Raw genomic sequence first — 9,080 nt, 5'->3', positions numbered from 1 at the left:
CCCTCCCTCCTACACCATTCCTGCAGCCATGTGTTCAACTGCACTCTCTCCCTATTCCTAGCCTCGCTATCACGTGGCACCGGCAACAAGCCAGAAATGACAACTCTGTCTGTCCTGGCTTTGAACTTCCAGCCTAACTCCCTAAACTTGTTTATTACATCCACATCTCTTTCCCTACCTACGTCGTTGGTACCAATGTGCACCACAACTTCTGGCTGCTCCGCCTCCCCCTTAAGGATCCTGAACACACGATCCGAGACATCACTGGCCCTGGCACTTAGGAGGCAACATACCTTCCGGGAGTCTCGGTCGCGACCACAGAATCTCCTATCTATTCCCCTAACCATTGAGTCCTATCACTATTGCTTTTCTATTCTCCCCCTTCCCTTCTGAGCTCCAGAGCCAGACTCAGTGCCAGAGACCTGGCCGCTAGGGCCTTCCCCCGTAGGTCATCCCCCCCAACAGCATCCAAAACTGTCTTCTTGTTTTGAAGGGGAACGGCAACGAGGGATCTCTGCACTGTCTGCCCGTTCGTTTTCTTTCCCCTGACTGTAACCCAGCTACTCTTATCAAGTACCTTGGGTGTACTTCCCTGTAACTACCTCCCTGTAACTCTTCTCTGTTACCCTCCTTCAGCAGAGAAGACTGAGAGGGGACCTGATTGAGGTGTATAAGATTACGAGGGGTATACACAGGGTGGATAATAAAAATAATAATAACCGCTTATTGTCATAAGTAGGCTTTAACGAAGTTACTGTGAAAATCTTTATCAGTGTCAGAAGTAGGCTTACATTAACACTGCAATGAAGCCACTGTGAACATCCCCTAGTTGACACACTCCGGCGTCTGATTGGGTACACTGAGGGAGAATTCAGAATGTCCAATTCACTGAACAGCACGTCTTTCAGAACTTATGGGAGGAAACCGGAGCACCCGGAAGAAACCCACCCAGATATGGGGAGTGTGGTGAATCATAATCTAGTAATTCACACTGTGATATATTTTTGTATTGTGTTCTTGTAAGCTCGGTATACGAGCAGTTGCGCGGCTCTGCCCATAGGGGGAGATGAGGAGTTTGTACTGGGCTCCACCCATGGCTCCTCCCACTAACTGGAAGTATAAAGCTTTGCAGTCGTGAGCCTGCCTGCCAGTTCATCTCGTCACAGACAGGCTCTGTTGTAAGACTATTAAAACCACTGTTCACTTCCAACCACGTGTCTTGTGAATTGATGGCCACATCAGGGAGAATGTGCAGACTCCGCACAGACAGTGACCCAAGCTGGGATTCGAACCCAGATCCCTGACGCTGTGAAGAAACAGTGCGAACCACTGTGCTTGCCGCCAGGAAGCTGCTGTTCCCCTTAATTGAAGGGTCAATAAAGAGGGGATGTCATTTTAATGTGAGGGGAAGGAGGTTTAGTGGGGATTTGAAGAAAAAGCTTTTCACCCAGAGAGAGGTGGGACTGCAGTCACTCTGCAACAAATTTCCTGGCCACTCACAATCTTTTTAATTGACAACAAACTTGGCCTGTTCTTGAATGTTGTCAACACAAAAGTCATATATAAACTCACATTGGGTTATCCAGATATTCCACTTTCCACATATGTTGAGGAAAAAACTCTGGAATATGTTGTGCACTAGCTTGGCAGGCTCCTCTCTCAACAGATCAGCATTGACAAGGAAATCCAACACTGGATCAGCGGTGCCAGTTCAGCCTATTGCAAGCAATGGTAGGCTGAACACTGTGGGCTGTTGCTCGTTGTGCTAAGTGTGCTTTACATTTAATTTGCTCTGTTTTATAATCTTGCTCTAGAGTCGCCAGGTATCTTTATGATACCACCACGAGGTTCAAGTTCAAGTGCTGATCAATAACTCAATACACCAGTTAGTAAGGTTCAAATCAAAACACATTTATTATATACACAGTCAATCGCTATTCATGCATAAAATACTACTCACTAGTCTATTTCTTACACTAAAAGGCCAATACTTAGCTTTGGAAACAGGCCCACCAGGTCAGGGGAACAAATGGCCTCTTGTTCGCTTCTGCGTCTGCAGGCTTCCAGCTGGTATGGACTAAGGGTTAGGAGCGCCTATCTTGTAGCATCCGTTGAATGGACACTTACTTGGTTGGTGCAGCTGCTAGGCAGGTCACGGTCAAGAGTTGTTTCGAGCTGCTGAGAGACCCTGCCAAGAAGCTGTTTGGCCGGACCCTGCCAAGAAGATCGAACTGAACTTGGGGACTCTATTTTATAGTCCCCAGGGGCTTCGCGCCTTTTTGGGCGGACCCCGTACCAGGTTCCAATTGATTGGACCATGTTCTAATCAATTGATTTGATTTCCCCAATACTGGGGCTGTTCCCTGATCGCTGGGCGGTTCCTAAGTGTCCGTTGGCCTTCCTTTGTCTTGGCTCCCGCTGGCGCCGAGGAGTCTGGCTTGGCCTCGATTATCTTAAGTGTTTCCAATTGTTCCCGGGGATCGCTCATCAATATGTAGATTGTTGTTAGTTTCACTGCTGTCTGGGTTTCTGCAAGTTCTAATATACAGGAGATTTTGTACCTGCATGTTTTCCTGTGTTTGGCCATTTCTCCCTGACTTCTTAGCGGATCTCTATTTTAAAGTCGGGAAGTGGCCAACCCAGGTGGCTACAGGGCAGAGGGCAGAACGGTGGCGCAGTGGGTTAGTCCTGCTGCCTCACGGCGCTGTGGTCCCAGGTTCGATCCTGGCCCTGGGTCACTGTCCGTGTGGAGTTTGCACATTCTCTCCGTGTTTGCGTGGGTTTCACTCCCACAACCCAAAGATGTGCAGGGTAGGTGGATTGGCCACACTAAATTGCCCCTTAATTGGAAAAAATGAATTGGGTACTCTAAATTTACAAAAAAACGCTGAGGGCAGAGGTGGGAAGAGGGTGAGCTCCAGGACTGGTAAGGGTTTGGGTGCGAGTTTTAGATAGAGTTCCCTGTAGACTGGAAATCAGTGTTCAAGAGCCTCAGGGAGCAGCAATGGAACTCCCAATCTTGGACTCTTCACTTGATTGAGAGCAGTAATACTGTCTCCAAAATGTCATTGTTGCCCAGAACCCATGCCAAGCACGATAAAAATGCATGGATCCAGTCTCTGCCTCCTGCCTTGTTTTTCAGTTGAGTGCCTCAGGGCCTTGCTCAGGCCAGTTAGTGATGGTTGTTACATCCTGCTGTGGCAAGCGCAGGCCACCTCGCACAATGACGGGGGCCTGGCCAGAGGTGGTAGGCCTTGTCAGTGACCATGATGTTGTTCCCAGAACCTGGATTCAGTGTAAGGCTCAGTGACCTTCTGTGCACTGCCTGGGTGAGTACTAATTCCAGTTGGAACCTTGGATAAGTGTCCTTGTGGGTGGCAGCACTTGTTGAAATACAGATCCTGATGTGGCGCATAATCCTGTGCTTTGATAGACTATAGCCGGCCTGTATGTCAGAGTGATATGCAACAATGTGATGGGCACAGCATCTTTCTTGGTGGTGGTGGTGAAGGGGGGGAGGGCGTGGCGGTGATGGCAGCGGTGGGGAAGGTTTGAGCCTTTGTTCAAGGGAAGGGAATCTAACAAAAGTACATTTTCTTGTACAGCAGAGGAGTCACAATGCACATGGATCAAGGCCGGACAGGTTGTGGGATACCCAACCTTCTTATCTTAATCAGGAATAGAGGACGCTCGAAAAACTTAGCAGGTCTGCCAGCATCTATTAGGAGAGTTAATGTTAGGAGTCTTTTGACATTCCGGTATTGTCTGGCCTTGTTTCAGATTCCAGCATCTGCAGAAGTTTGCTTTTTTTCTTCATCATCCTAAGTCAGGCGGAAGAGTGAACCAGGGAAATATCCTGTGAACATGGAGCCAGGTCCACGACTTGCGGGGTGCCAGAAGAGGGCGAGTCCAGTGGACAGAGAAGAGATTTGAGGAGGGCATGAGAGATGTAGGGCAACGATTGTAAGATTAACGTGTAAAATCCACTTATCCCTGTTGCTCCTCCATTCAGAAGTCTTTGTTTAACCAGATGTCCATTCTGAGTAGCAACCCGAATACATGCCCTCTGACTTGGTAATTGTTAGATTCCTTTGTTAGCCGCAAAGAGAAAAGATATGGAGTAGCCCACACTCTGGATTCTTTCAAACGCGAGAGAGGTGTTGTTCATACAATCTAAAATGGAGAGCTTTGCAAATCCCGCACAAACACTCTGCTGATGTAACTACACATCACGTGATGCTTCACCAGCAGGTATTTATTCTCTGGTACATGACATCCCTCTCCCTTTACTTCATTAGTGCAACAACAAAGATTTAACATTTATACAGTTCAATTAGACAGTCTCTCAGGTGGACGTCTATTCCATTTAGGTTGGATTCGACGTTCTGGAGACCTTGGATGTGTCATGTGTCCTCATTCCCTTCTGGAGATGGTACGTCCTGGGAAATTACTCCAGTATCTGTCACTATAGATATTGGAAAGGCCTCAGAAACAGAATCTGAATATGTCTCTGTGTCTGATCTCTGTTCCGAAATATCACTGTCTACACAAGCATGGAGGATTAATCAAACTGATTCCCTACAATAGAACTCCATTCTGCACTGTCAACTCAAGTCTTCATATGGTGTAGGGTTTCAGGTCTGGATATTACCAATGAACATGTGACAACATTCCTTTTTGGACCAAGTCCATCACCTTCCTAATCACTGGATCGGTTGTTGAGAAGAAGTCACAGGTACATTATCCACGACTGAGAATTATCGGACGTTGATGAAACATTCTTCAGATTGATGAATGACTTGTAACGGCAATCATTACAGAGCAGTCGCATTTACATGCTGCTCTGACTTACGATATTGGATATTGTAAGTGTGTGCCAATAATATCAAAGACCATCGCAGTAACCTACTAGCTGCCAAAGAAGATATATCTTTATCCGGCCCAAAGATTGTCATCAAGGGTTGATGATCTGTCAAAATAGTAAAATGACATCCATAAAGGTAGTGATGGAACCTCCTTACCCCAAAAATAATACTCAAAGTTTCTTTTTCAAGCTGAGTGTAATTTGTTTCTGTGCCAGCAAGAATTTGTGAAGTAAATGCTTCCAGTCGTTCTTCTGCTGAAGGTATAATGTGTGAGACAACTGCAAAACCCCATAGATTGATGCATCACAGAATTTACAGTGCACAAGGAGGCCATTAGGCCCATCGAGTCTGCACTGGCTCTTGGAAAGAGCACCCTACTTAAGCCCACGCTCCACCCTATTCTCCTAACCCAGTAACCCCACCAAATCTTTTTGGACACGAAGGGCAATTTAGCATGGCCAATCCACTTAACCTGCATATGTTTGGACTGTGGGAGGAAACCGGAGCACCCGGAGGAAACCCCCGCAGACAAAGAGCAAAGAACAAAGAAAAGCACAGCACAGGAACAGGCCCTTCGGCCCTCCAAGCCTGCGCTGACCATGCAAAACTAAAATCTTCTACATTTCCGGGGTCCGTATCACTCGATTCCCATCCTATTAATGTATTTGTCATGATGCCCCTTAAACGTCACTATCGTCCCTGCTTCCACCACCTCCTCTGGCAGCAAGTTCCAGGCACCCACTACCCTCTGTGTAAAAAACTTGCCTCGTACGCCTCCTCTAAACCTTGCCCCTCACACCTTAAACTTATGCCTCTTAGTAATTGACCCCTCTACCCAGGGAAAAAGTCTCTGAATTGTAGACCTCTATCAGGTCGCCCCTCAACCTCCTTTGTTCCAGTGAGAACAAACCAGTTTACTCAACCTCATCCTGGAGATTTACCAGGATGTTGCCTGGAATGGAGAGTAGGTCATACGAGGAAAGGTTGAGGGTGCTAGGGCTTTTCTCATTAGAACGGAGAAGGATGAGGGGCGACTTGATAGAGGTTTATAAGATGATTAGGGGAATAGATAGAGTAGACAGTCAGAGACTTTTTCCCCAGGTGGAACACACCATTACAAGGGGACATAAATTTAAGATAAATGGTGGAAGATATAGAGGGGATGTCAGAGGTAGGTTCTTTACCCAGAGAGTAGTGGAGGCATGGAATGCACTGCCTGTGGAAGTAGTTGAGTCGGAAACGTTAGGGACCTTCAAGCAGCTATTGGATAGGTACATGGATTAGGGTAGAATAATGGAGTGTAGATTAACTTCTTCTTAAGGGCAGCACGGTAGCATTGTGGATAGCACAATTGCTTCACACCTCCAGGATCCCAAGTTCGATTTCGACTTGGGTCACTGTCCGTGTGGAGTCTGCACATCCTCCCCATGTGTGCGTGGGTTTCCTCCGGGTACTCCGGTTTCCTCCCACAGTCCAAAGATGTGCAGGTTGGGTGGATTGGCCATGAAAAATTGCCCTTAGTGTCCAAAATTCTATGATTAACCTAGGACAAAAGTTCGGCACAACATCGTGGGCCGAAGGGCCTGTTCTGTGCTGTATTTCTCTATCTATCTATCTATCTCCTCATAGCTAATGCCCTCCATACCAGGCAACATCCTGGTAAATCTCTTCTGCACCCTCTCTAAAGCCTCCACATCCTCTGGTAGTGTGGCGAACAAAATTGAACACTATACTCCAAGTGTGTCCTAACTAAGGTTCTATCCAGCTGCAACATGACTTGCCAATTTTGATACTCAATGCCCCGGCCGATGAAGGCAAGCGTGCCGTATGCCTTCTTCACTACCTTCTCTACCTGTGTAGCCCCTTTCAGTGACCTGTGGACCTGTACACCTAGATCTCTCTGACTGTCAATAGTCTTGAGGGCTCTACCATTCACTGTATATTCCCTACCTGTATTAGACCTTCCAAAATGCATTACCTCACATTTGTCCGGATTAAACTCCATCTCCCATCTCTCCGCCCAAGTCTCCAAACGATCTAAATCCTGCTGTATCCTCTGACAATCCTCATCGCTATCCGCAATTCCACCAACCTTTGTGTCGTCCGCAAACTTACTAATCAGACCAGTTACATTGTCTTCCAAATCAATACAGGGAGAATGTGTAGACTCCAAACAGACCCAAGCCAATAATCAAACCTGGGACCCTGGAATTGTGAAGCAACCGTGCTACATCGTAAGCAAGTTGCAACTTCAGCTTGGGATTATAATGAAGCAACAGCTCTGACCTCAGTAAGGCATCCTTTACCTCACTGTATGCACTTTTGCATTGTTCCGACCAGTGCCATGCCATAGCAAAATGTGTAAAGGCTTCAATTGTGTTGTTTTACCATCATAATTGAGCAATCCTAAAAACGACCTTGATTAGCATTTGCTTGATTACACATTCTGTGGATGTGGTATTTCTAAGATTGCTGACATTTTCTTCATTTCCTTGTATAAGCCATCTTTAATACAACCCAGGTAATTCATGGATGACTTTAAAAAGTCACATTTTTTCTTTTTAACTCTTAGATTGTGGCTTCGTAAATGCTTTAAATAGCTTCCAAATTCTCCAAGTGTTCCTGTCCACTTGAAACGGTGGTGATTATGTCATCTAAATAACATTGCACCCCATTCAGCCCATCTAGAATTTGATCCATAGATCTTTGAAAACGAGCAGGAGCAGATGTTATTCCAAACGGAAATATTCTGTAATGAAACAGGCCTTTGTGCATCACTATGATGCGTGGGGCTGTGATTCAACCGCCACATTCAGCTGCAGATATGTCACCTGCAATGAAAGATCAATTTTACTGAATTTCTGTCCCTCCAGAAAGTCCAGCAAACAAGTCTTCAATCAGCGGCAATGGATAATGAACTTAGCACAATATTTGCTTAATAGTTGTTTCAAAATCTCCATGTATTTAGGGCTGGTTTAGCTCAGTGGGCCAGACAACTGGTTTATGATGCAGAATCAAGGCCAGCAGCACGGGCTCAATTCCTATACCAGCTTACCCGAACAGGTGCCAAAATGTGGTGACTAGGGGCGTTCCATAGTAATTTCATACTTGTGACAATAAAAGATTATTATTATTCTCACTGAGCCATCAGGTTTCAATACAAGGACCATATTGCTACAAGCGATTGGGCAACACTTGCCCGGCTTCGTTGCTTAAAATTAAGTCCAGGACCATCCCCTCTCTTGTAGGACATTCTACATACTGGCTTAAACATTTCTCCTGGATGCATTTTAAGAATTCTGCTCCCTCTAAACCTTTCACACCATGACTACCCCAGCTAATGTTGGGGAAGTTGAACTCATCCACTATCACCACTCTGTCACTGTTAAACATCTCTGAAATTAGCCTACATATCTGCTCTTCTTTCATAGAATTTACAGTGCAGAAGGAGGCCATTCGGCCCATCGAGTCTGCACCGGCTCTTGGAAAGAGCACCCTACCCAAGCCCACACCTCCACCCTATCCCCATAGCCCAGTAACCCCACCCAACACTAAGGGCGATTTTGGACACTAAGGGCAATTTTGCTTGGCCAATCCACCTAACCTGCACATCTTTCGACTGTATTTCTCTCAGACTGTTAGGGGGCCTATAGAACACTCCCAGCAATGTGATTGTTCTTTTATGGTTTTTAAGTTCTACCCATCAGGCTTTCTTTGAAGAGCCTTCTAAGATATTGTCCCTCCTTACTGCTGTAATTAATTCACTGATCAAAAGTGTGACACCCCCTCCTCTTTTATCTCCTTCCCTGTCTCGCCTGAAGATCCTATATCTTGGAACATTGAGCTGCTAATCATACCCCTTTTTCTTTTATTTTAAACTTTTTTTTAATAAATTTAGAGTACCCAATTATTTTTTCCAATTAAGGGGCAATTTAGCGTGGCCAATCCACCTATCCTGCACATTTTTTGGGTTGTGCGGGTGAAACCCACGCAGACACGGCGAGAATGTGCAAACTCCTCACAGACAGTGACCCAGAGCTGGGCTTCGAACCCGGGTCCTCAGCGCCGTAGGCAGCAATGCTAACCACTGTGCCACCGTGCTGCCCCTCATACCCCTTTTTCAACCGTAACTCAGTGACAGCAATGACATCATATCCCATTAATGCCCTCAACTCTAAAGTGTCCAAAGATGTGCAGGTTAGGTGTATTGGCCAT

Source organism: Scyliorhinus canicula, chromosome 1 (assembly GCF_902713615.1).
Source record: "Scyliorhinus canicula chromosome 1, sScyCan1.1, whole genome shotgun sequence".
Taxonomy (NCBI): domain Eukaryota; kingdom Metazoa; phylum Chordata; class Chondrichthyes; order Carcharhiniformes; family Scyliorhinidae; genus Scyliorhinus; species Scyliorhinus canicula.
This window is presented reverse-complemented; position numbering follows the sequence as displayed.